At 46.0% G+C, this 25,545-nt stretch overlaps 22 non-coding genes across 22 annotated transcripts; all 22 read right to left on the bottom strand.

Moving 5' to 3' along the window:
* Positions 1-139: 139 nt before the first annotated feature.
* Positions 140-330, bottom strand: LOC139339581 (U2 spliceosomal RNA). Its single transcript, XR_011602717.1, has one exon. It is a non-coding gene; the product is annotated as a U2 spliceosomal RNA (small nuclear RNA).
* Positions 331-1,191: 861 nt separating this feature from the next.
* Positions 1,192-1,356, bottom strand: LOC139339679 (U1 spliceosomal RNA). The gene has a single exon (XR_011602809.1). It is a non-coding gene; the product is annotated as a U1 spliceosomal RNA (small nuclear RNA).
* Positions 1,357-2,450: 1,094 nt separating this feature from the next.
* On the bottom strand, positions 2,451-2,566 carry LOC139339718 (U5 spliceosomal RNA). The gene has a single exon (XR_011602847.1). It is a non-coding gene; the product is annotated as a U5 spliceosomal RNA (small nuclear RNA).
* Positions 2,567-2,938: 372 nt separating this feature from the next.
* LOC139339653 (U2 spliceosomal RNA) lies at positions 2,939-3,137 on the bottom strand. Its single transcript, XR_011602787.1, has one exon. It is a non-coding gene; the product is annotated as a U2 spliceosomal RNA (small nuclear RNA).
* A 5,895-nt stretch (positions 3,138-9,032) lies between these two features.
* LOC139339691 (U1 spliceosomal RNA) lies at positions 9,033-9,197 on the bottom strand. Its single transcript, XR_011602820.1, has one exon. It is a non-coding gene; the product is annotated as a U1 spliceosomal RNA (small nuclear RNA).
* Positions 9,198-10,297: 1,100 nt separating this feature from the next.
* Positions 10,298-10,413, bottom strand: LOC139339719 (U5 spliceosomal RNA). The gene has a single exon (XR_011602848.1). It is a non-coding gene; the product is annotated as a U5 spliceosomal RNA (small nuclear RNA).
* A 367-nt stretch (positions 10,414-10,780) lies between these two features.
* Positions 10,781-10,971, bottom strand: LOC139339639 (U2 spliceosomal RNA). Its single transcript, XR_011602774.1, has one exon. It is a non-coding gene; the product is annotated as a U2 spliceosomal RNA (small nuclear RNA).
* An 861-nt stretch (positions 10,972-11,832) lies between these two features.
* On the bottom strand, positions 11,833-11,997 carry LOC139339558 (U1 spliceosomal RNA). Its single transcript, XR_011602695.1, has one exon. It is a non-coding gene; the product is annotated as a U1 spliceosomal RNA (small nuclear RNA).
* Positions 11,998-13,097: 1,100 nt separating this feature from the next.
* LOC139339720 (U5 spliceosomal RNA) lies at positions 13,098-13,213 on the bottom strand. Its single transcript, XR_011602849.1, has one exon. It is a non-coding gene; the product is annotated as a U5 spliceosomal RNA (small nuclear RNA).
* A 373-nt stretch (positions 13,214-13,586) lies between these two features.
* LOC139339582 (U2 spliceosomal RNA) lies at positions 13,587-13,777 on the bottom strand. Its single transcript, XR_011602718.1, has one exon. It is a non-coding gene; the product is annotated as a U2 spliceosomal RNA (small nuclear RNA).
* Positions 13,778-14,648: 871 nt separating this feature from the next.
* Positions 14,649-14,813, bottom strand: LOC139339702 (U1 spliceosomal RNA). Its single transcript, XR_011602831.1, has one exon. It is a non-coding gene; the product is annotated as a U1 spliceosomal RNA (small nuclear RNA).
* Positions 14,814-15,913: 1,100 nt separating this feature from the next.
* Positions 15,914-16,029, bottom strand: LOC139339721 (U5 spliceosomal RNA). The gene has a single exon (XR_011602850.1). It is a non-coding gene; the product is annotated as a U5 spliceosomal RNA (small nuclear RNA).
* Positions 16,030-16,402: 373 nt separating this feature from the next.
* Positions 16,403-16,593, bottom strand: LOC139339630 (U2 spliceosomal RNA). Its single transcript, XR_011602765.1, has one exon. It is a non-coding gene; the product is annotated as a U2 spliceosomal RNA (small nuclear RNA).
* An 841-nt stretch (positions 16,594-17,434) lies between these two features.
* On the bottom strand, positions 17,435-17,599 carry LOC139339713 (U1 spliceosomal RNA). The gene has a single exon (XR_011602842.1). It is a non-coding gene; the product is annotated as a U1 spliceosomal RNA (small nuclear RNA).
* Positions 17,600-18,699: 1,100 nt separating this feature from the next.
* LOC139339722 (U5 spliceosomal RNA) lies at positions 18,700-18,815 on the bottom strand. Its single transcript, XR_011602851.1, has one exon. It is a non-coding gene; the product is annotated as a U5 spliceosomal RNA (small nuclear RNA).
* A 373-nt stretch (positions 18,816-19,188) lies between these two features.
* Positions 19,189-19,379, bottom strand: LOC139339631 (U2 spliceosomal RNA). Its single transcript, XR_011602766.1, has one exon. It is a non-coding gene; the product is annotated as a U2 spliceosomal RNA (small nuclear RNA).
* Positions 19,380-20,220: 841 nt separating this feature from the next.
* LOC139339724 (U1 spliceosomal RNA) lies at positions 20,221-20,385 on the bottom strand. Its single transcript, XR_011602853.1, has one exon. It is a non-coding gene; the product is annotated as a U1 spliceosomal RNA (small nuclear RNA).
* A 1,098-nt stretch (positions 20,386-21,483) lies between these two features.
* On the bottom strand, positions 21,484-21,601 carry LOC139339684 (U5 spliceosomal RNA). The gene has a single exon (XR_011602813.1). It is a non-coding gene; the product is annotated as a U5 spliceosomal RNA (small nuclear RNA).
* Positions 21,602-21,974: 373 nt separating this feature from the next.
* Positions 21,975-22,165, bottom strand: LOC139339583 (U2 spliceosomal RNA). Its single transcript, XR_011602719.1, has one exon. It is a non-coding gene; the product is annotated as a U2 spliceosomal RNA (small nuclear RNA).
* An 876-nt stretch (positions 22,166-23,041) lies between these two features.
* LOC139339735 (U1 spliceosomal RNA) lies at positions 23,042-23,206 on the bottom strand. Its single transcript, XR_011602864.1, has one exon. It is a non-coding gene; the product is annotated as a U1 spliceosomal RNA (small nuclear RNA).
* Positions 23,207-24,306: 1,100 nt separating this feature from the next.
* On the bottom strand, positions 24,307-24,422 carry LOC139339723 (U5 spliceosomal RNA). The gene has a single exon (XR_011602852.1). It is a non-coding gene; the product is annotated as a U5 spliceosomal RNA (small nuclear RNA).
* A 373-nt stretch (positions 24,423-24,795) lies between these two features.
* On the bottom strand, positions 24,796-24,986 carry LOC139339634 (U2 spliceosomal RNA). Its single transcript, XR_011602769.1, has one exon. It is a non-coding gene; the product is annotated as a U2 spliceosomal RNA (small nuclear RNA).
* Positions 24,987-25,545: the final 559 nt, after the last annotated feature.

Consider the following 25,545-nt stretch of genomic DNA (forward strand, 5'->3'; position numbering starts at 1 on the left):
AGATTGATCTCCTGCAGGTCGACTTGCAACGCAACGAGCGCCCTCCACGCTGAGCCTGGCTTCTTGATCGGCTGTCAAGACGAGCGACGGAGCTCTCGCTCTGCGTCAAGTTTTGATTTTGATTTTGCACAAGGCTGAAGGAAGGTGCACCGTTCCCAGCGGCACTGCAATACCGGGTCGATGCATGGAGTGAACGGAGCAAGCCCCTTTTTCAGCTCCCAGCGCTAAAAATCCATTTAATATGTTGTCCCCGTATAGAGGACATATCAGATATTAAACTGATAAGAACAGATACTACACTTGATCTTAGCCAAAAGGCCGAGAAGCGATGAGGTTCAGCGGTTTGCTGGCCCAGGCCACCCCCTGGAACAGTGCGCACACGTCGTGGTGCAAGCGTTTGACTTGCGCATAAGTAGGGCAGGCGCTGAGCACCTCCACCCAAGCGCTCCCTGGCTCAGCCCTGGCCGTCTTGTGTGTGTCTGTGTGAGCGACGGCGCTGTTGATATTCACAAATGCACGAGGCTCAGCCAAGTGGCAGAGCCATCCAAAAATAGGTGCAAGTCATTGGTGTTCCTTTCCACAGAAGTCAATTTCAATTTTTCCATTTTGTGACGTTTATTAAGTCCATTGCAGGGGTAACGTCAAAGTACACAAATTACTTACACACGATTACATTTAAGATTCAGCTTTCCCATTTAAATACCATTAAATACCAATCTTTCCATAATTGTTATTTCAGCTAAAACAGGTCATACATCATCAAACAAAGGGGTGTTTGGAACTCTCCACTGCAAAAGCTTTCTTTTCTTTTCTTTTCTTTTCTTTTCTTTTCTTTTCTTTTTTCTTTTCTTGACTTTTCTTGACTTATCTTTTAGAATATAATCATTCAGATAGATTTCATAACAATTTCTTGTGGGACACAAAACCCTCTCTAGTTGGCATCCTGCAAAGCTGACCAACTCATCACAGTCAGGTGTCCTGACTCTTTGGTCTGTTTCTGAAAAGTTCAAAACACTTCTGTCATTTGACTAAGACGTGTGGCACGCGCACGTTGGACGTAAAGTTCTTTCTCTCTATTGTAGGAAAAAATAACAAACAGCGACTTGGCATGCGGTTTCTGTCCCTGAGAAAGCAGCCACAGGCCTTGCAGTCACGGCAGACGACCGTTTTGTTTATCTTCAACACTATGACGAGGGGAGAGCGCGTACGCAGTCCCCCACTACCACAAATTATGCAGTCGAGATTCCCACATGTGGGGAATTCGCACAGGTCAGCACATCCCTTAGTGCAATGGATGCGCCTCGCCATGGGTGAACCACCTTGTTGATCATGGTATCTCCCCTGCCAGGTAAGTATGAATTGAAGGTGCCGTTGACAGGCGACTAAGTCCTGGACACGGCAACCTATCTGAGGGTACGGACAAGGCATAATCCCACAGTCAGGTGCCCTTAGCGTTAGCTCACCTTCAGTGGTTGTTGCAGAAAATCACATTGACTCAAAAGATGTTAACTGGCATCCTGCAAAGCTGACCAACTCATCACAATCAGGTGCCCTGACTCTTTTGGCTGTTTCTGAAAAGTTCAAAACACTTCGGTCATTCGACTAAGACGTGTGGTAGGTGCACGTTGGACGTCAATTTGTTCCCTGCTTTTCTATGAAAAAACAAACAAACAGCGACTTGGCATGCAGTTTCTGTCTCTGAGAAAGCAACCACAGGGCTGCAGCAGCATATTCTCCTGAGACCCAGCCTATTCATTTATGTCCTCTGCAGTGGACATTTGGTTTTGGTCTATATCTTTTGAGTCATTTGAGCTACCCTACTAAGTCCTGGTGTGCTCCATAGAGGACATCCTGGCCTTTCCAATGATATCTCACGTGTTTGGGTGGGATGAGGGGAACTTTGTTTTGACGCTGAGACAAAATGGAGACTGCAGCAAAACGCAAATGCCAGGAAAAGAGAAAAGATAAGTCAAATATTGTTAAGATAATGTTTTTTTGGTCATCATATATTTTCTTGTTTAAGAACATGTCAGGAATCATAAATTGGAGTCAGAGTTCAGTTCAAATTTTTGTTAGGAAAAATAATAGTCACGTTATGAATGTTTAATCATGTCAGTTTTGCTCAGTGGTTCAACAAAAGATACAGGCCAAATGTTCAGTTTCATTTAAAAAAATGCATTGACATTCTTGTCAGCCTATTATGATTTCATTGTGTTATGGTAAAAGTGTTCTGTTGGCCACTACAGTGGACATGCTGTAAAATCTGAACTACAAATTTTTTTTATTTTTTTTTTCAAAATTTCTAAATTGCGAGTTGTTGTTTTAGCTCCAAAGAGGCAGGAAATCACAAGAGAAAAAGAAAAATAAAAGAAATTGAAATATACTTTTTTTCTCCCTGAGCGTTTTGTGTGTGTGACCGACGGCGATGCTGATATTCACAAAAGCACGAGGCTCAGCCTAGAGGCAGAGCCGTCCAAAAATAGGTGCAACTCATTGGTGTTCCTTTCCACGGAAGTCTTTAGTAAAAGGCGAAAGACTTGTGCGATATGAAGAGAAACCTGAGTAAGTACGGCCCTCCCCTGTACGGCAGCCAAGACCTGGTGTCGTCCCAGTCACTTCGCTCATGGTAGGCCTCGCTCCTTGTTGCACTGTCCCGACCGCAACCTCTGGCTGCATTTTTATCAGGCCTCATCCCGCCGTCGATTGCCTTTGCTCCTTCCCCCTTCCCCGCAGCCGTAATGGCTGACACGCAGTGATCGGAGAGCAGGAGACTGCCGGGGTTCCCAGTCAACAGCCAACAGATTGATCTCCTGCAGGTCGACTTGCAACGCAACGAGCGCCCTCCACGCTGAGCCTGGCTTCTTGATCGGCTGTCAAGACGAGCGACGGAGCTCTCGCTCTGCGTCAAGTTTTGATTTTGATTTTGCACAAGGCTGAAGGAAGGTGCACCGTTCCCAGCGGCACTGCAATACCGGGTCGATGCATGGAGTGAACGGAGCAAGCCCCTTTTTCAGCTCCCAGCGCTAAAAATCCATTTAATATGTTGTCCCCGTATAGAGGACATATCAGATATTAAACTGATAAGAACAGATTTTTTTTTTTTTTTTTTTTTTTTTTTTTTTTTCCCTTTAATTCATTGCTCATAATACACATACATTTCCATGTAACTTCCAACATATGACATCCATCACAAAATAATAGCAAAGAAAAATAACATGAAATGCATTTTCGCCAGACCTACAATTCACCCCTGATTCCCTGGCATCAACCCAAATCCACCTTTCCATCTCTCTAGAGCAGCATGCCTCCCCCACTTAACAATGTCCCTGTTAACTCTCCCCTTCACACTTGCCTCAACTCTCTTGATTACCCATTCTACGTTGTTTTTTCTATTTTTCTGCACAAGGTCCTGCCTTGCCCTCCACAAGTTGCTCTTAACTAGGCTAACAATGAACCAGACCGAGAAAGTAGCCCCACCCAAGACCCGCCCCAACCCTCTTTCGACCTTAGCCCATGACAGTTTTAAACAAGGGACTTTCTGACGTAGCCATGTTTCCACTCTACCCCATACCACCTGAGCAAAGAAACAATCCCACATAATATGTCTCGTTGTCTCCTCTCCTGAACACGTAGACCTAGGGCACACTGGTGATCTTGCCAGCCCATGCCGGAACATAGTTTCCCTTACTGGCAGGCACTTATGGAGACATAGCCAGTTCAAGTCTTTAAGACCATTGTCAAGCCCCCGTGGCTGAATCTCCCTCCACACCCTAGTAGGTGTCCCTACCACTGCTGGTGCAGTTACTCTCTGCACTACCTCTTTATAGAGGACCCTGTGATCTATTCTTACTGTTCCTTCTGATGCCTCTGGATGTGCTCTCAGCCATTTGGCTGCATGGCAATAGTGCCAGGGCTGCTGCTCCGACCGTGGTGCCACATTGGTCCAGTCCATCATCTGTCTTGCCTGATAAGCAAAAAAAAGACGTAGGAAGTACCCCGAGGGATGCCTCACATGATCAGACAATTGCTTACACAGAAAGGACACGAAAATGCTGTCCAACTTCAGCGGGAAGTGTGGCACGGCTCTGCCCCCTTCTTCAATGCCAGCTAGCATGCGCACCCTTGCCACGTACTCATATCTGCCTCCCCACATGAAGGAGAAAACAAGGCGCATGAGTGGCCTCCTCATACTGACAGGCAGTGGGTACACATATGCCAAGAATAGGAGGGTAGGCAAAATGTCCACTTTCAAGACAAGCACCTTCCCTATCAATGTTAGGTGCCTGCTCTTCCATGGTTGGAGCTTCTTCTGGACTGCCGATAAGCGCTTGGTCCAGTTGACTGTGGCACTGTAGGCTGTCTCAAAGCAGACCCCCAGTACCTTCAGGGGTCCTGTGCAGAGTGACAGTCCCCCTGGCACAACCACCCTCCCTTTCCACTGCCCAAAAAACTTGACAGATGATTTGGCATGGTTAATCTTAGCACCAGCCACCTGACCAAACTTCCTGAAAACCTCCAATGATCGCATGAGGCATTCATCACTGTCCAGCAGCAGAGTGGTGTCATCAGCGTACTGAGAAAGCTTGACCCTGAGGCCGCCGCTGCCAGGCACCAAGAAACCTTTCACACGCTGGTCAGCCCGTATTGCTGCTGCCAGGGGCTCTATGTACAGTATGTAAAGCAAAGGTGAAAGCGGGCACCCTTGTCTTACCCCAGAATGCAAACTGAACACTTCACCCAGATGACCATTTACTGAAACCCTGCTCCCCACCCCAGTGTACAGTGTGCGCAACCACCCTACAAAACCCTGACCAAAACCTAACCTCTCTAACACCCTAAACATAAAACCCCAATTAACTCTGTCGAAAGCTTTTTCCTGATCCAGGCCGACCACCATAAGCGGCAGGTTCCTGTCCTCTGTCCACGCCACAACATCCCGTATTAGCTGCAGGTTCCATCTCGCTGAGCGCCCTGCCACCCCACATGTCTGGTCCACATGGACCACGTGTGGAAGTGCCATGCCCATACGAGTCGCCAAGACCTTTGCCAGAAGCTTATAATCCACACACAGCATGGTCAGCGGCCGCCAGTTACAAAGGTCAGTGCGATCCCCTTTCTTATATAGGAGGGACAACACCCCTGTGGCCATGGACCCACCCATGGCTCCGGTCGAGAGCACTGAGGACAGCACCTCTAACACCACTGGCCCGAGGACATCCCAAAACTTAACATAGAACTCAACAGGGAGTCCGTCAATGCCAGGTACCTTCCTCCTGTTCATCGTCTTGAGAGCCCCCTCTAGTTCTTGGAGGGTAAGTGGGGCTTCCAAAGCCTGTGCTACGTCTCCTGGCACCCGTTGGGTCAGGAAGTCTAAGAAGACCTCCCCCCCGTCTATGTCCACCTCTTTTTCCATGAAAGTGGTGCTATAGTGCTCAGTGGCAACACGCAACATCCCCCCAGCCCCTGACACCACCACACCGTGTTTGTCTCTCAGTCCAGTCACCACTTGTTTTCTCCGACCAGCCTGCACTGAACCAAAAAACCCAGCAGAACATGTCTCTGCATTCTCCATATATTCCCAGCGAGACCGCAATAGGTATGCTCGGGCTCTGTTCTCAAAGATGTCCCTGAGCTGTGCCTTCAAGGAGTCGCAAACCTGCTGAGACACAGGACCACCACAATTTGCCTTAGCGTACTCAAGTTCGAGCAGGCTCTGAAGGTGACATATCACCCTCCGTGCACACCTCATCTTCTTTTTACAGTATATCGAGCAAAATTCCTTAATCCTTCCTTTGGCAATTTCCCACCACTCAATCACCCCAGTGCACATTGATCTCAATCCTATTAAACCATTGAAAAACCAACAGAAAGTCTGCCTGAAAACATCCTCATCCAGTACACTTATGTTGAGACGCCAAAACCCCGGTCCAAAAGCCGGTAAGCATGAGCGCACCTCAAAAAATAAACAGTCATGATCAGAAAAAAAGACCGGGAGCATTCTACCCGCTGACAAAACCAAAGATCTAGTAAAAAACAAATAATCCAAACGCCTGGCCATGCTCCGTGAGTTACGCCAGGTGGGACCGTCCATGAGTGGACTGACCCTCTTTCCCCCATCCACCAGACCATGACCGGCCATAAGCTGTGAGATGTAAAGACTACTTGTGTCACCCCCTTTCCCCAACTCCACATTAAAATCACCACCTATAACCACCTGCCTATTTGTGACCAGGTGCGGCTGTACTAACTCAAATGCTTCCTTCCTTTCTGCTGGAGTGTGTGGACTGTACACCACAATTACCCTCAGTTTGTACGTGCCCCATGCAATATCTGCACCCATGATCCTCCCCTGAACAATTACAAAAGTATCTTCAATACTAATTTCTCTTACACCAAACAAAATCCCAACCCCCGTAGAGTGAACACCCCCTACGCTCCAAACTGACCCCCCGTCCATCCACTCCCTTGTAAAAACCCCAACATCCCTGTTATCCCGCAAATGAACCTCCTGCAATAAACAAATGGAAATACGCTGAGCGCTTACAAAATCAAAAACAACCCGTCTCTTAACAGGGTTCCTCATTCCCCTCACATTTAATGAACAAACCTTGATGTAACCAATTATATTAAGAAAAGTCAGTCCCACCGGAAAACAAAAACAAAAGAAAAACCCTCTTCTTATTCTACTGAGAGAAAAGTCCTTCACTGTCCATCTGGTCCGCCCAAGAAAAGGGCACTGTATTTGGGGAGGTTGTGGACCTATCAGGACCCACATATGCATCCCCACTTAATGGGGATGGTAACACATACAGACCGTGTGAGAGTTCAGGATCCAACCCAAATTCTACTGGGAACAAGTCTCCTGCATTGGTCTGGGACTGATCCTTTGCTCCCTTTCGGGCCTCCTGCCTGATATCCCCTTCACCCCACTCTTTGACCCCTCCCTCCCTTAAGCCCCCTGCATTTCTACTGTCACCCCCATCAACTGTGGGCTTCCCCTTCTCCCCTTTTACTACTCCCTTGGGCCTTTTGTTGTGCCCGCTCTCCACATTGTTATTCTCTTCCAGTGGAAGCCCATCTCCTAAAACCTCTGAAAGACTTCTTGCCCCATGCTTCACTCTAGAGGAGCCAGGGACAGGAGACAAGGAGAGGGGAACGACCTCCCCATCAGCTGAGGGTGCCAGTCCTCCATCATCTGCAGTAGAAGCGTTGGCCAATCCTTGCTCCCGCAGTTCATCCTCTGCCCCACCCCCGGAAACACGAGCAGCTGCCTCCACTTGCACTGATGTAATTGGAGCAGCCTCTACTCGGGTAGATCTTCCCTGTGCAGCCTTGGCTCCCTCATTAGCCCTGCTTGCAGTAACGGCTTCAGCAAAGGTCTTCTTTCGGCTAGGACAGCTGCGATACAGGTGATCCTCTCCCCCACAACCATGGCAGGTCTTTGGTGCTGGGCAGTCTTTGGCCTCATGTCCTCCCTGCCCACAGAAACGGCAGCGATCTCCGGTGCAGTGGGCCTCTGTGTGGCCAGACTGCCGGCAGCGTCGACAGAAAGCTGGTTGCCGTGCATAGTACAAATACCCGCGATCACTACCAAGGCTGAAGAAAGCAGGTGGATGCCTGAGCTGATCAGCTCCTTCAGGATCTGCATTCAACAGCACTTGGAACTGTCGTCTCCCAGTCCAAAACCCCCAAGAGTCATTCACATACCTTGCTGCTGAAGCCACTTCTCCATACTGCCCCAAAAATTGAGACAAAGCAAGGTCTGTCACAAACGGGTTGAACATATGAATTGTGACCACCCGGAAATTTGGTTTGTCCAAATTCAGCACTTGGTAGCTTGCTAGTGGCATTGTGTTGCCTTCCTTGCTGCAAACCTCTACCATCCGTCTGTAGACGTCCTCATTCCTCATGGTCACGTCAAAGGCTTTCTCCTGCTGGTTCCATTGTATGCAGAACACGTCTTCCACTTTCAGATGCAGGAGCCCCATGATCACATCCTTGCAGAAACGTGCTCTGGACAGCACGTCTTCTTGAGCTGATCTTGTCTTGAACCGCAGCGTGTATCTCAGCCCGACCTTTGGGGTCGACTGGTCTTTAATGGCCAATGCAGCCATCGCTCCCGTGGATGTCCCCTTGTCTGAGATAGCGAAACAAATCCCACTTGATCTTAGCCAAAAGGCCGAGAAGCGATGAGGTTCAGCGGTTTGCTGGCCCAGGCCACCCCCTGGAACAGTGCGCACACGTCGTGGTGCAAGCGTTTGACTTGCGCATAAGTAGGGCAGGCGCTGAGCACCTCCACCCAAGCGCTCCCTGGCTCAGCCCTGGCCGTCTTGTGTGTGTGTGTGTGAGCGACGGCGCTGTTGATATTCACAAATGCACGAGGCTCAGCCAAGTGGCAGAGCCATCCAAAAATAGGTGCAAGTCATTGGTGTTCCTTTCCACAGAAGTCAATTTCAATTTTTCCATTTTGTGACGTTTATTAAGTCCATTGCAGGGGTAACGTCAAAGTACACAAATTACTTACACACGATTACATTTAAGATTCAGCTTTCCCATTTAAATACCATTAAATACCAATCTTTCCATAATTGTTATTTCAGCTAAAACAGGTCATACATCATCAAACAAAGGGGTGTTTGGAACTCTCCACTGCAAAAGCTTTCTTTTCTTTTCTTTTCTTTTTTCTTTTCTTGACTTTTCTTGACTTATCTTTTAGAATATAATCATTCAGATAGATTTCATAACAATTTCTTGTGGGACACAAAACCCTCTCTAGTTGGCATCCTGCAAAGCTGACCAACTCATCACAGTCAGGTGTCCTGACTCTTTGGTCTGTTTCTGAAAAGTTCAAAACACTTCTGTCATTTGACTAAGACGTGTGGCACGCGCACGTTGGACGTAAAGTTCTTTCTCTCTATTGTAGGAAAAAATAACAAACAGCGACTTGGCATGCGGTTTCTGTCCCTGAGAAAGCAGCCACAGGCCTTGCAGTCACGGCAGACGACCGTTTTGTTTATCTTCAACACTATGACGAGGGGAGAGCGCGTACGCAGTCCCCCACTACCACAAATTATGCAGTCGAGATTCCCACATGTGGGGAATTCGCACAGGTCAGCACATCCCTTAGTGCAATGGATGCGCCTCGCCATGGGTGAACCACCTTGTTGATCATGGTATCTCCCCTGCCAGGTAAGTATGAATTGAAGGTGCCGTTGACAGGCGACTAAGTCCTGGACACGGCAACCTATCTGAGGGTACGGACAAGGCATAATCCCACAGTCAGGTGCCCTTAGCATTAGCTCACCTTCAGTGGTTGTTGCAGAAAATCACATTGACTCAAAAGATGTTAACTGGCATCCTGCAAAGCTGACCAACTCATCACAATCAGGTGCCCTGACTCTTTTGGCTGTTTCTGAAAAGTTCAAAACACTTCGGTCATTCGACTAAGACGTGTGGTAGGTGCACGTTGGACGTCAATTTGTTCCCTGCTTTTCTATGAAAAAACAAAAAACAAACAAACAGCGACTTGGCATGCAGTTTCTGTCTCTGAGAAAGCAACCACAGGGCTGCAGCAGCATATTCTCCTGAGACCCAGCCTATTCATTTATGTCCTCTGCAGTGGACATTTGGTTTTGGTCTATATCTTTTGAGTCATTTGAGCTACCCTACTAAGTCCTGGTGTGCTCCATAGAGGACATCCTGGCCTTTCCAATGATATCTCACGTGTTTGGGTGGGATGAGGGGAACTTTGTTTTGACGCTGAGACAAAATGGAGACTGCAGCAAAACGCAAATGCCAGGAAAAGAGAAAAGATAAGTCAAATATTGTTAAGATAATGTTTTTTTGGTCATCATATATTTTCTTGTTTAAGAACATGTCAGGAATCATAAATTGGAGTCAGAGTTCAGTTCAAATTTTTGTTAGGAAAAATAATAGTCACGTTATGAATGTTTAATCATGTCAGTTTTGCTCAGTGGTTCAACAAAAGATACAGGCCAAATGTTCAGTTTCATTTAAAAAAATGCATTGACATTCTTGTCAGCCTATTATGATTTCATTGTGTTATGGTAAAAGTGTTCTGTTGGCCACTACAGTGGACATGCTGTAAAATCTGAACTACAAATTTTTTTATTTTTTTTTTCAAAATTTCTAAATTGCAAGTTGTTGTTTTAGCTCCAAAGAGGCAGGAAATCACAAAAGAAAAAGAAAAATAAAAGAAATTGAAATATACTTTTTTTCTCCCTGAGCGTTTTGTGTGTGTGACCGTCGGCGATGCTGATATTCACAAAAGCACGAGGCTCAGCCTAGAGGCAGAGCCGTCCAAAAATAGGTGCAACTCATTGGTGTTCCTTTCCACGGAAGTCTTTAGTAAAAGGCGAAAGACTTGTGCGATATGAAGAGAAACCTGAGTAAGTACGGCCCTCCCCTGTACGGCAGCCAAGACCTGGTGTCGTCCCAGTCACTTCGCTCATGGTAGGCCTCGCTCCTTGTTGCACTGTCCCGACCGCAACCTCTGGCTGCATTTTTATCAGGCCTCATCCCGCCGTCGATTGCCTTTGCTCCTTCCCCCTTCCCCCGCAGCCGTAATGGCTGACACGCAGTGATCGGAGAGCAGGAGACTGCCGGGGTTCCCAGTCAACAGCCAACAGATTGATCTCCTGCAGGTCGACTTGCAACGCAACGAGCGCCCTCCACGCTGAGCCTGGCTTCTTGATCGGCTGTCAAGACGAGCGACGGAGCTCTCGCTCTGCGTCAAGTTTTGATTTTGCACAAGGCTGAAGGAAGGTGCACCGTTCCCAGCGGCACTGCAATACCGGGTCGATGCATGGAGTGAACGGAGCAAGCCCCTTTTTCAGCTCCCAGCGCTAAAAATCCATTTAATATGTTGTCCCCGTATAGAGGACATATCAGATATTAAACTGATAAGAACAGATACTACACTTGATCTTAGCCAAAAGACCGAGAAGCGATGAGGTTCAGCGGTTTGCTGGCCCAGGCCACCCCCTGGAACAGTGCGCACACGTCGTGGTGCAAGCGTTTGACTTGCGCATAAGTAGGGCAGGCGCTGAGCACCTCCACCCAAGCGCTCCCTGGCTCAGCCCTGGCCGTCTTGTGTGTGTCTGTGTGAGCGACGGCGCTGTTGATATTCACAAATGCACGAGGCTCAGCCAAGTGGCAGAGCCATCCAAAAATAGGTGCAAGTCATTGGTGTTCCTTTCCACAGAAGTCAATTTCAATTTTTCCATTTTGTGACGTTTATTAAGTCCATTGCAGGGGTAACGTCAAAGTACACAAATTACTTACACACGATTACATTTAAGATTCAGCTTTCCCATTTAAATACCATTAAATACCAATCTTTCCATAATTGTTATTTCAGCTAAAACAGGTCATACATCATCAAACAAAGGGGTGTTTGGAACTCTCCACTGCAAAAGCTTTCTTTTCTTTTCTTTTCTTTTCTTTTCTTTTCTTTTCTTTTTTCTTTTCTTGACTTTTCTTGACTTATCTTTTAGAATATAATCATTCAGATAGATTTCATAACAATTTCTTGTGGGACACAAAACCCTCTCTAGTTGGCATCCTGCAAAGCTGACCAACTCATCACAGTCAGGTGTCCTGACTCTTTGGTCTGTTTCTGAAAAGTTCAAAACACTTCTGTCATTTGACTAAGACGTGTGGCACGCGCACGTTGGACGTAAAGTTCTTTCTCTCTATTGTAGGAAAAAATAACAAACAGCGACTTGGCATGCGGTTTCTGTCCCTGAGAAAGCAGCCACAGGCCTTGCAGTCACGGCAGACGACCGTTTTGTTTATCTTCAACACTATGACGAGGGGAGAGCGCGTACGCAGTCCTCCACTACCACAAATTATGCAGTCGAGATTCCCACATGTGGGGAATTCGCACAGGTCAGCACATCCCTTAGTGCAATGGATGCGCCTCGCCATGGGTGAACCACCTTGTTGATCATGGTATCTCCCCTGCCAGGTAAGTATGAATTGAAGGTGCCGTTGACAGGCGACTAAGTCCTGGACACGGCAACCTATCTGAGGGTACGGACAAGGCATAATCCCACAGTCAGGTGCCCTTAGCATTAGCTCACCTTCAGTGGTTGTTGCAGAAAATCACATTGACTCAAAAGATGTTAACTGGCATCCTGCAAAGCTGACCAACTCATCACAATCAGGTGCCCTGACTCTTTTGGCTGTTTCTGAAAAGTTCAAAACACTTCGGTCATTCGACTAAGACGTGTGGTAGGTGCACGTTGGACGTCAATTTGTTCCCTGCTTTTCTATGAAAAAACAAAAAACAAACAAACAGCGACTTGGCATGCAGTTTCTGTCTCTGAGAAAGCAACCACAGGGCTGCAGCAGCATATTCTCCTGAGACCCAGCCTATTCATTTATGTCCTCTGCAGTGGACATTTGGTTTTGGTCTATATCTTTTGAGTCATTTGAGCTACCCTACTAAGTCCTGGTGTGCTCCATAGAGGACATCCTGGCCTTTCCAATGATATCTCACGTGTTTGGGTGGGATGAGGGGAACTTTGTTTTGACGCTGAGACAAAATGGAGACTGCAGCAAAACGCAAATGCCAGGAAAAGAGAAAAGATAAGTCAAATATTGTTAAGATAATGTTTTTTTGGTCATCATATATTTTCTTGTTTAAGAACATGTCAGGAATCATAAATTGGAGTCAGAGTTCAGTTCAAATTTTTGTTAGGAAAAATAATAGTCACGTTATGAATGTTTAATCATGTCAGTTTTGCTCAGTGGTTCAACAAAAGATACAGGCCAAATGTTCAGTTTCATTTAAAAAAATGCATTGACATTCTTGTCAGCCTATTATGATTTCATTGTGTTATGGTAAAAGTGTTCTGTTGGCCACTACAGTGGACATGCTGTAAAATCTGAACTACAAATTTTTTTATTTTTTTTTTCAAAATTTCTAAATTGCAAGTTGTTGTTTTAGCTCCAAAGAGGCAGGAAATCACAAAAGAAAAAGAAAAATAAAAGAAATTGAAATATACTTTTTTTCTCCCTGAGCGTTTTGTGTGTGTGACCGTCGGCGATGCTGATATTCACAAAAGCACGAGGCTCAGCCTAGAGGCAGAGCCGTCCAAAAATAGGTGCAACTCATTGGTGTTCCTTTCCACGGAAGTCTTTAGTAAAAGGCGAAAGACTTGTGCGATATGAAGAGAAACCTGAGTAAGTACGGCCCTCCCCTGTACGGCAGCCAAGACCTGGTGTCGTCCCAGTCACTTCGCTCATGGTAGGCCTCGCTCCTTGTTGCACTGTCCCGACCGCAACCTCTGGCTGCATTTTTATCAGGCCTCATCCCGCCGTCGATTGCCTTTGCTCCTTCCCCCTTCCCCCGCAGCCGTAATGGCTGACACGCAGTGATCGGAGAGCAGGAGACTGCCGGGGTTCCCAGTCAACAGCCAACAGATTGATCTCCTGCAGGTCGACTTGCAACGCAACGAGCGCCCTCCACGCTGAGCCTGGCTTCTTGATCGGCTGTCAAGACGAGCGACGGAGCTCTCGCTCTGCGTCAAGTTTTGATTTTGATTTTGCACAAGGCTGAAGGAAGGTGCACCGTTCCCAGCGGCACTGCAATACCGGGTCGATGCATGGAGTGAACGGAGCAAGCCCCTTTTTCAGCTCCCAGCGCTAAAAATCCATTTAATATGTTGTCCCCGTATAGAGGACATATCAGATATTAAACTGATAAGAACAGATACTACACTTGATCTTAGCCAAAAGGCCGAGAAGCGATGAGGTTCAGCGGTTTGCTGGCCCAGGCCACCCCCTGGAACAGTGCGCACACGTCGTGGTGCAAGCGTTTGACTTGCGCATAAGTAGGGCAGGCGCTGAGCACCTCCACCCAAGCGCTCCCTGGCTCAGCCCTGGCCGTCTTGTGTGTGTCTGTGTGAGCGACGGCGCTGTTGATATTCACAAATGCACGAGGCTCAGCCAAGTGGCAGAGCCATCCAAAAATAGGTGCAAGTCATTGGTGTTCCTTTCCACAGAAGTCAATTTCAATTTTTCCATTTTGTGACGTTTATTAAGTCCATTGCAGGGGTAACGTCAAAGTACACAAATTACTTACACACGATTACATTTAAGATTCAGCTTTCCCATTTAAATACCATTAAATACCAATCTTTCCATAATTGTTATTTCAGCTAAAACAGGTCATACATCATCAAACAAAGGGGTGTTTGGAACTCTCCACTGCAAAAGCTTTCTTTTCTTTTCTTTTCTTTTCTTTTCTTTTCTTTTCTTTTCTTTTCTTTTTTCTTTTCTTGACTTTTCTTGACTTATCTTTTAGAATATAATCATTCAGATAGATTTCATAACAATTTCTTGTGGGACACAAAACCCTCTCTAGTTGGCATCCTGCAAAGCTGACCAACTCATCACAGTCAGGTGTCCTGACTCTTTGGTCTGTTTCTGAAAAGTTCAAAACACTTCTGTCATTTGACTAAGACGTGTGGCACGCGCACGTTGGACGTAAAGTTCTTTCTCTCTATTGTAGGAAAAAATAACAAACAGCGACTTGGCATGCGGTTTCTGTCCCTGAGAAAGCAGCCACAGGCCTTGCAGTCACGGCAGACGACCGTTTTGTTTATCTTCAACACTATGACGAGGGGAGAGCGCGTACGCAGTCCCCCACTACCACAAATTATGCAGTCGAGATTCCCACATGTGGGGAATTCGCACAGGTCAGCACATCCCTTAGTGCAATGGATGCGCCTCGCCATGGGTGAACCACCTTGTTGATCATGGTATCTCCCCTGCCAGGTAAGTATGAATTGAAGGTGCCGTTGACAGGCGACTAAGTCCTGGACACGGCAACCTATCTGAGGGTACGGACAAGGCATAATCCCACAGTCAGGTGCCCTTAGCGTTAGCTCACCTTCAGTGGTTGTTGCAGAAAATCACATTGACTCAAAAGATGTTAACTGGCATCCTGCAAAGCTGACCAACTCATCACAATCAGGTGCCCTGACTCTTTTGGCTGTTTCTGAAAAGTTCAAAACACTTCGGTCATTCGACTAAGACGTGTGGTAGGTGCACGTTGGACGTCAATTTGTTCCCTGCTTTTCTATGAAAAAACAAAAAACAAACAAACAGCAACTTGGCATGCAGTTTCTGTCTCTGAGAAAGCAACCACAGGGCTGCAGCAGCATATTCTCCTGAGACCCAGCCTATTCATTTATGTCCTCTGCAGTGGACATTTGGTTTTGGTCTATATCTTTTGAGTCATTTGAGCTACCCTACTAAGTCCTGGTGTGCTCCATAGAGGACATCCTGGCCTTTCCAATGATATCTCACGTGTTTGGGTGGGATGAGGGGAACTTTGTTTTGACGCTGAGACAAAATGGAGACTGCAGCAAAACGCAAATGCCAGGAAAAGAGAAAAGATAAGTCAAATATTGTTAAGATAATGTTTTTTTGGTCATCATATATTTTCTTGTTTAAGAACATGTCAGGAATCATAAATTGGAGTCAGAGTTCAGTTCAAATTTTTGTTAGGAAAAATAATAGTCACGTTATGAATGTTTAATCATGTCAGTTTTGCTCAGTGGTTCAACAAAAGATACAGGCCAAATGTTCAGTTTCATTTAAAAAAATGCATTGACATTCTTGTCAGCCTATTATGATTTCATTGTGTTATGGTAAAAGTGTTCTGTTGGCCACTACAGTGGACATGCTGTAAAATCTGAACTACAAATTTTTTTTTTTTTTTTTTCAAAATTTCTAAATTGCAAGTTGTTGTTTTAGCTCCAAAGAGGCAGGAAATCACAAAAGAAAAAGAAAAATAAAAGAAATTGAAATATACTTTTTTTCTCCCTGAGCGTTTTGTGTGTGTGACCGTCGGCGATGCTGATATTCACAAAAGCACGAGGCTCAGCCTAGAGGCAGAGCCGTCCAAAAATAGGTGCAACTCATTGGTGTTCCTTTCCACGGAAGTCTTTAGTAAAAGGCGAAAGACTTGTGCGATATGAAGAGAAACCTGAGTAAGTACGGCCCTCCCCTGTACGGCAGCCAAGACCTGGTGTCGTCCCAGTCACTTCGCTCATGGTAGGCCTCGCTCCTTGTTGCACTGTCCCGACCGCAACCTCTGGCTGCATTTTTATCAGGCCTCATCCCGCCGTCGATTGCCTTTGCTCCTTCCCCCTTCCCCCGCAGCCGTAATGGCTGACACGCAGTGATCGGAGAGCAGGAGACTGCCGGGGTTCCCAGTCAACAGCCAACAGATTGATCTCCTGCAGGTCGACTTGCAACGCAACGAGCGCCCTCCACGCTGAGCCTGGCTTCTTGATCGGCTGTCAAGACGAGCGACGGAGCTCTCGCTCTGCGTCAAGTTTTGATTTTGATTTTGCACAAGGCTGAAGGAAGGTGCACCGTTCCCAGCGGCACTGCAATACCGGGTCGATGGATGGAGTGAACGGAGCAAGCCCCTTTTTCAGCTCCCAGTGCTAAAAATCCATTTAATATGTTGTCCCCGTATAGAGGACATATCAGATATTAAACTGATAAGAACAGATACTACACTTGATCTTAGCCAAAAGGCCGAGAAGCGATGAGGTTCAGCGGTTTGCTGGCCCAGGCCACCCCCTGGAACAGTGCGCACACGTCGTGGTGCAAGCGTTTGACTTGCGCATAAGTAGGGCAGGCGCTGAGCACCTCCACCCAAGCGCTCCCTGGCTCAGCCCTGGCCGTCTTGTGTGTGTCTGTGTGAGCGACGGCGCTGTTGATATTCACAAATGCACGAGGCTCAGCCAAGTGGCAGAGCCATCCAAAAATAGGTGCAAGTCATTGGTGTTCCTTTCCACAGAAGTCAATTTCAATTTTTCCATTTTGTGACGTTTATTAAGTCCATTGCAGGGGTAACGTCAAAGTACACAAATTACTTACACACGATTACATTTAAGATTCAGCTTTCCCATTTAAATACCATTAAATACCAATCTTTCCATAATTGTTATTTCAGCTAAAACAGGTCATACATCATCAAACAAAGGGGTGTTTGGAACTCTCCACTGCAAAAGCTTTCTTTTCTTTTCTTTTCTTTTTTCTTTTCTTGACTTTTCTTGACTTATCTTTTAGAATATAATCATTCAGATAGATTTCATAACAATTTCTTGTGGGACACAAAACCCTCTCTAGTTGGCATCCTGCAAAGCTGACCAACTCATCACAGTCAGGTGTCCTGACTCTTTGGTCTGTTTCTGAAAAGTTCAAAACACTTCTGTCATTTGACTAAGACGTGTGGCACGCGCACGTTGGACGTAAAGTTCTTTCTCTCTATTGTAGGAAAAAATAACAAACACCGACTTGGCATGCGGTTTCTGTCCCTGAGAAAGCAGCCACAGGCCTTGCAGTCACGGCAGACGACCGTTTTGTTTATCTTCAACACTATGACGAGGGGAGAGCGCGTACGCAGTCCCCCACTACCACAAATTATGCAGTCGAGATTCCCACATGTGGGGAATTCGCACAGGTCAGCACATCCCTTAGTGCAATGGATGCGCCTCGCCATGGGTGAACCACCTTGTTGATCATGGTATCTCCCCTGCCAGGTAAGTATGAATTGAAGGTGCCGTTGACAGGCGACTAAGTCCTGGACACGGCAACCTATCTGAGGGTACGGACAAGGCATAATCCCACAGTCAGGTGCCCTTAGCGTTAGCTCACCTTCAGTGGTTGTTGCAGAAAATCACATTGACTCAAAAGATGTTAACTGGCATCCTGCAAAGCTGACCAACTCATCACAATCAGGTGCCCTGACTCTTTTGGCTGTTTCTGAAAAGTTCAAAACACTTCGGTCATTCGACTAAGACGTGTGGTAGGTGCACGTTGGACGTCAATTTGTTCCCTGCTTTTCTATGAAAAAACAAAAAACAAACAAACAGCAACTTGGCATGCAGTTTCTGTCTCTGAGAAAGCAACCACAGGGCTGCAGCAGCATATTCTCCTGAGACCCAGCCTATTCATTTATGTCCTCTGCAGTGGACATTTGGTTTTGGTCTATATCTTTTGAGTCATTTGAGCTACCCTACTAAGTCCTGGTGTGCTCCATAGAGGACATCCTGGCCTTTCCAATGATATCTCACGTGTTTGGGTGGGATGAGGGGAACTTTGTTTTGACGCTGAGACAAAATGGAGACTGCAGCAAAACGCAAATGCCAGGAAAAGAGAAAAGATAAGTCAAATATTGTTAAGATAATGTTTTTTTGGTCATCATATATTTTCTTGTTTAAGAACATGTCAGGAATCATAAATTGGAGTCAGAGTTCAGTTCAAATTTTTGTTAGGAAAAATAATAGTCACGTTATGAATGTTTAATCATGTCAGTTTTGCTCAGTGGTTCAACAAAAGATACAGGCCAAATGTTCAGTTTCATTTAAAAAAATGCATTGACATTCTTGTCAGCCTATTATGATTTCATTGTGTTATGGTAAAAGTGTTCTGTTGGCCACTACAGTGGACATGCTGTAAAATCTGAACTACAAATTTTTTTTTTTTTTTTTTCAAAATTTCTAAATTGCAAGTTGTTGTTTTAGCTCCAAAGAGGCAGGAAATCACAAAAGAAAAAGAAAAATAAAAGAAATTGAAATATACTTTTTTTCTCCCTGAGCGTTTTGTGTGTGTGACCGTCGGCGATGCTGATATTCACAAAAGCACGAGGCTCAGCCTAGAGGCAGAGCCGTCCAAAAATAGGTGCAACTCATTGGTGTTCCTTTCCACGGAAGTCTTTAGTAAAAGGCGAAAGACTTGTGCGATATGAAGAGAAACCTGAGTAAGTACGGCCCTCCCCTGTACGGCAGCCAAGACCTGGTGTCGTCCCAGTCACTTCGCTCATGGTAGGCCTCGCTCCTTGTTGCACTGTCCCGACCGCAACCTCTGGCTGCATTTTTATCAGGCCTCATCCCGCCGTCGATTGCCTTTGCTCCTTCCCCCTTCCCCCGCAGCCGTAATGGCTGACACGCAGTGATCGGAGAGCAGGAGACTGCCGGGGTTCCCAGTCAACAGCCAACAGATTGATCTCCTGCAGGTCGACTTGCAACGCAACGAGCGCCCTCCACGCTGAGCCTGGCTTCTTGATCGGCTGTCAAGACGAGCGACGGAGCTCTCGCTCTGCGTCAAGTTTTGATTTTGATTTTGCACAAGGCTGAAGGAAGGTGCACCGTTCCCAGCGGCACTGCAATACCGGGTCGATGGATGGAGTGAACGGAGCAAGCCCCTTTTTCAGCTCCCAGTGCTAAAAATCCATTTAATATGTTGTCCCCGTATAGAGGACATATCAGATATTAAACTGATAAGAACAGATACTACACTTGATCTTAGCCAAAAGGCCGAGAAGCGATGAGGTTCAGCGGTTTGCTGGCCCAGGCCACCCCCTGGAACAGTGCGCACACGTCGTGGTGCAAGCGTTTGACTTGCGCATAAGTAGGGCAGGCGCTGAGCACCTCCACCCAAGCGCTCCCTGGCTCAGCCCTGGCCGTCTTGTGTGTGTCTGTGTGAGCGACGGCGCTGTTGATATTCACAAATGCACGAGGCTCAGCCAAGTGGCAGAGCCATCCAAAAATAGGTGCAAGTCATTGGTGTTCCTTTCCACAGAAGTCAATTTCAATTTTTCCATTTTGTGACGTTTATTAAGTCCATTGCAGGGGTAACGTCAAAGTACACAAATTACTTACACACGATTACATTTAAGATTCAGCTTTCCCATTTAAATACCATTAAATACCAATCTTTCCATAATTGTTATTTCAGCTAAAACAGGTCATACATCATCAAACAAAGGGGTGTTTGGAACTCTCCACTGCAAAAGCTTTCTTTTCTTTTCTTTTCTTTTTTCTTTTCTTGACTTTTCTTGACTTATCTTTTAGAATATAATCATTCAGATAGATTTCATAACAATTTCTTGTGGGACACAAAACCCTCTCTAGTTGGCATCCTGCAAAGCTGACCAACTCATCACAGTCAGGTGTCCTGACTCTTTGGTCTGTTTCTGAAAAGTTCAAAACACTTCTGTCATTTGACTAAGACGTGTGGCACGCGCACGTTGGACGTAAAGTTCTTTCTCTCTATTGTAGGAAAAAATAACAAACAGCGACTTGGCATGCGGTTTCTGTCCCTGAGAAAGCAGCCACAGGCCTTGCAGTCACGGCAGACGACCGTTTTGTTTATCTTCAACACTATGACGAGGGGAGAGCGCGTACGCAGTCCCCCACTACCACAAATTATGCAGTCGAGATTCCCACATGTGGGGAATTCGCACAGGTCAGCACATCCCTTAGTGCAATGGATGCGCCTCGCCATGGGTGAACCACCTTGTTGATCATGGTATCTCCCCTGCCAGGTAAGTATGAATTGAAGGTGCCGTTGACAGGCGACTAAGTCCTGGACACGGCAACCTATCTGAGGGTACGGACAAGGCATAATCCCACAGTCAGGTGCCCTTAGCGTTAGCTCACCTTCAGTGGTTGTTGCAGAAAATCACATTGACTCAAAAGATGTTAACTGGCATCCTGCAAAGCTGACCAACTCATCACAATCAGGTGCCCTGACTCTTTTGGCTGTTTCTGAAAAGTTCAAAACACTTCGGTCATTCGACTAAGACGTGTGGTAGGTGCACGTTGGACGTCAATTTGTTCCCTGCTTTTCTATGAAAAAACAAAAAACAAACAAACAGCAACTTGGCATGCAGTTTCTGTCTCTGAGAAAGCAACCACAGGGCTGCAGCAGCATATTCTCCTGAGACCCAGCCTATTCATTTATGTCCTCTGCAGTGGACATTTGGTTTTGGTCTATATCTTTTGAGTCATTTGAGCTACCCTACTAAGTCCTGGTGTGCTCCATAGAGGACATCCTGGCCTTTCCAATGATATCTCACGTGTTTGGGTGGGATGAGGGGAACTTTGTTTTGACGCTGAGACAAAATGGAGACTGCAGCAAAACGCAAATGCCAGGAAAAGAGAAAAGATAAGTCAAATATTGTTAAGATAATGTTTTTTTGGTCATCATATATTTTCTTGTTTAAGAACATGTCAGGAATCATAAATTGGAGTCAGAGTTCAGTTCAAATTTTTGTTAGGAAAAATAATAGTCACGTTATGAATGTTTAATCATGTCAGTTTTGCTCAGTGGTTCAACAAAAGATACAGGCCAAATGTTCAGTTTCATTTAAAAAAATGCATTGACATTCTTGTCAGCCTATTATGATTTCATTGTGTTATGGTAAAAGTGTTCTGTTGGCCACTACAGTGGACATGCTGTAAAATCTGAACTACAAATTTTTTTATTTTTTTTTTCAAAATTTCTAAATTGCAAGTTGTTGTTTTAGCTCCAAAGAGGCAGGAAATCACAAAAGAAAAAGAAAAATAAAAGAAATTGAAATATACTTTTTTTCTCCCTGAGCGTTTTGTGTGTGTGACCGTCGGCGATGCTGATATTCACAAAAGCACGAGGCTCAGCCAAGAGGCAGAGCCGTCCAAAAATAGGTGCAACTCATTGGTGTTCCTTTCCACGGAAGTCTTTAGTAAAAGGCGAAAGACTTGTGCGATATGAAGAGAAACCTGAGTAAGTACGGCCCTCCCCTGTACGGCAGCCAAGACCTGGTGTCGTCCCAGTCACTTCGCTCATGGTAGGCCTCGCTCCTTGTTGCACTGTCCCGACCGCAACCTCTGGCTGCATTTTTATCAGGCCTCATCCCGCCGTCGATTGCCTTTGCTCCTTCCCCCTTCCCCCGCAGCCGTAATGGCTGACACGCAGTGATCGGAGAGCAGGAGACTGCCGGGGTTCCCAGTCAACAGCCAACAGATTGATCTCCTGCAGGTCGACTTGCAACGCAACGAGCGCCCTCCACGCTGAGCCTGGCTTCTTGATCGGCTGTCAAGACGAGCGACGGAGCTCTCGCTCTGCGTCAAGTTTTGATTTTGATTTTGCACAAGGCTGAAGGAAGGTGCACCGTTCCCAGCGGCACTGCAATACCGGGTCGATGCATGGAGTGAACGGAGCAAGCCCCTTTTTCAGCTCCCAGCGCTAAAAATCCATTTAATATGTTGTCCCCGTATAGAGGACATATCAGATATTAAACTGATAAGAACAGATACTACACTTGATCTTAGCCAAAAGGCCGAGAAGCGATGAGGTTCAGCGGTTTGCTGGCCCAGGCCACCCCCTGGAACAGTGCGCACACGTCGTGGTGCAAGCGTTTGACTTGCGCATAAGTAGGGCAGGCGCTGAGCACCTCCACCCAAGCGCTCCCTGGCTCAGCCCTGGCCGTCTTGTGTGTGTCTGTGTGAGCGACGGCGCTGTTGATATTCACAAATGCACGAGGCTCAGCCAAGTGGCAGAGCCATCCAAAAATAGGTGCAAGTCATTGGTGTTCCTTTCCACAGAAGTCAATTTCAATTTTTCCATTTTGTGACGTTTATTAAGTCCATTGCAGGGGTAACGTCAAAGTACACAAATTACTTACACACGATTACATTTAAGATTCAGCTTTCCCATTTAAATACCATTAAATACCAATCTTTCCATAATTGTTATTTCAGCTAAAACAGGTCATACATCATCAAACAAAGGGGTGTTTGGAACTCTCCACTGCAAAAGCTTTCTTTTCTTTTCTTTTCTTTTCTTTTCTTTTCTTTTCTTTTCTTTTCTTTTCTTTTTTCTTTTCTTGACTTTTCTTGACTTATCTTTTAGAATATAATCATTCAGATAGATTTCATAACAATTTCTTGTGGGACACAAAACCCTCTCTAGTTGGCATCCTGCAAAGCTGACCAACTCATCACAGTCAGGTGTCCTGACTCTTTGGTCTGTTTCTGAAAAGTTCAAAACACTTCTGTCATTTGACTAAGACGTGTGGCACGCGCACGTTGGACGTAAAGTTCTTTCTCTCTATTGTAGGAAAAAATAACAAACAGCGACTTGGCATGCGGTTTCTGTCCCTGAGAAAGCAGCCACAGGCCTTGCAGTCACGGCAGACGACCGTTTTGTTTATCTTCAACACTATGACGAGGGGAGAGCGCGTACGCAGTCCCCCACTACCACAAATTATGCAGTCGAGATTCCCACATGTGGGGAATTCGCACAGGTCAGCACATCCCTTAGTGCAATGGATGCGCCTCGCCATGGGTGAACCACCTTGTTGATCATGGTATCTCCCCTGCCAGGTAAGTATGAATTGAAGGTGCCGTTGACAGGCGACTAAGTCCTGGACACGGCAACCTATCTGAGGGTACGGACAAGGCATAATCCCACAGTCAGGTGCCCTTAGCGTTAGCTCACCTTCAGTGGTTGTTGCAGAAAATCACATTGACTCAAAAGATGTTAACTGGCATCCTGCAAAGCTGACCAACTCATCACAATCAGGTGCCCTGACTCTTTTGGCTGTTTCTGAAAAGTTCAAAACACTTCGGTCATTCGACTAAGACGTGTGGTAGGTGCACGTTGGACGTCAATTTGTTCCCTGCTTTTCTATGAAAAAACAAAAAACAAACAAACAGCAACTTGGCATGCAGTTTCTGTCTCTGAGAAAGCAACCACAGGGCTGCAGCAGCATATTCTCCTGAGACCCAGCCTATTCATTTATGTCCTCTGCAGTGGACATTTGGTTTTGGTCTATATCTTTTGAGTCATTTGAGCTACCCTACTAAGTCCTGGTGTGCTCCATAGAGGACATCCTGGCCTTTCCAATGATATCTCACGTGTTTGGGTGGGATGAGGGGAACTTTGTTTTGACGCTGAGACAAAATGGAGACTGCAGCAAAACGCAAATGCCAGGAAAAGAGAAAAGATAAGTCAAATATTGTTAAGATAATGTTTTTTTGGTCATCATATATTTTCTTGTTTAAGAACATGTCAGGAATCATAAATTGGAGTCAGAGTTCAGTTCAAATTTTTGTTAGGAAAAATAATAGTCACGTTATGAATGTTTAATCATGTCAGTTTTGCTCAGTGGTTCAACAAAAGATACAGGCCAAATGTTCAGTTTCATTTAAAAAAATGCATTGACATTCTTGTCAGCCTATTATGATTTCATTGTGTTATGGTAAAAGTGTTCTGTTGGCCACTACAGTGGACATGCTGTAAAATCTGAACTACAAATTTTTTTTTTTTTTTTTTCAAAATTTCTAAATTGCAAGTTGTTGTTTTAGCTCCAAAGAGGCAGGAAATCACAAAAGAAAAAGAAAAATAAAAGAAATTGAAATATACTTTTTTTCTCCCTGAGCGTTTTGTGTGTGTGACCGTCGGCGATGCTGATATTCACAAAAGCACGAGGCTCAGCCTAGAGGCAGAGCCGTCCAAAAATAGGTGCAACTCATTGGTGTTCCTTTCCACGGAAGTCTTTAGTAAAAGGCGAAAGACTTGTGCGATATGAAGAGAAACCTGAGTAAGTACGGCCCTCCCCTGTACGGCAGCCAAGACCTGGTGTCGTCCCAGTCACTTCGCTCATGGTAGGCCTCGCTCCTTGTTGCACTGTCCCGACCGCAACCTCTGGCTGCATTTTTATCAGGCCTCATCCCGCCGTCGATTGCCTTTGCTCCTTCCCCCTTCCCCCGCAGCCGTAATGGCTGACACGCAGTGATCGGAGAGCAGGAGACTGCCGGGGTTCCCAGTCAACAGCCAACAGATTGATCTCCTGCAGGTCGACTTGCAACGCAACGAGCGCCCTCCACGCTGAGCCTGGCTTCTTGATCGGCTGTCAAGACGAGCGACGGAGCTCTCGCTCTGCGTCAAGTTTTGATTTTGATTTTGCACAAGGCTGAAGGAAGGTGCACCGTTCCCAGCGGCACTGCAATACCGGGTCGATGGATGGAGTGAACGGAGCAAGCCCCTTTTTCAGCTCCCAGCGCTAAAAATCCATTTAATATGTTGTCCCCGTATAGAGGACATATCAGATATTAAACTGATAAGAACAGATACTACACTTGATCTTAGCCAAAAGGCCGAGAAGCGATGAGGTTCAGCGGTTTGCTGGCCCAGGCCACCCCCTGGAACAGTGCGCACACGTCGTGGTGCAAGCGTTTGACTTGCGCATAAGTAGGGCAGGCGCTGAGCACCTCCACCCAAGCGCTCCCTGGCTCAGCCCTGGCCGTCTTGTGTGTGTCTGTGTGAGCGACGGCGCTGTTGATATTCACAAATGCACGAGGCTCAGCCAAGTGGCAGAGCCATCCAAAAATAGGTGCAAGTCATTGGTGTTCCTTTCCACAGAAGTCAATTTCAATTTTTCCATTTTGTGACGTTTATTAAGTCCATTGCAGGGGTAACGTCAAAGTACACAAATTACTTACACACGATTACATTTAAGATTCAGCTTTCCCATTTAAATACCATTAAATACCAATCTTTCCATAATTGTTATTTCAGCTAAAACAGGTCATACATCATCAAACAAAGGGGTGTTTGGAACTCTCCACTGCAAAAGCTTTCTTTTCTTTTCTTTTCTTTTTTCTTTTCTTGACTTTTCTTGACTTATCTTTTAGAATATAATCATTCAGATAGATTTCATAACAATTT

This window comes from Chaetodon trifascialis, chromosome 11 (assembly GCF_039877785.1).
Source record: "Chaetodon trifascialis isolate fChaTrf1 chromosome 11, fChaTrf1.hap1, whole genome shotgun sequence".
In the NCBI taxonomy this organism is placed as follows: domain Eukaryota; kingdom Metazoa; phylum Chordata; class Actinopteri; order Chaetodontiformes; family Chaetodontidae; genus Chaetodon; species Chaetodon trifascialis.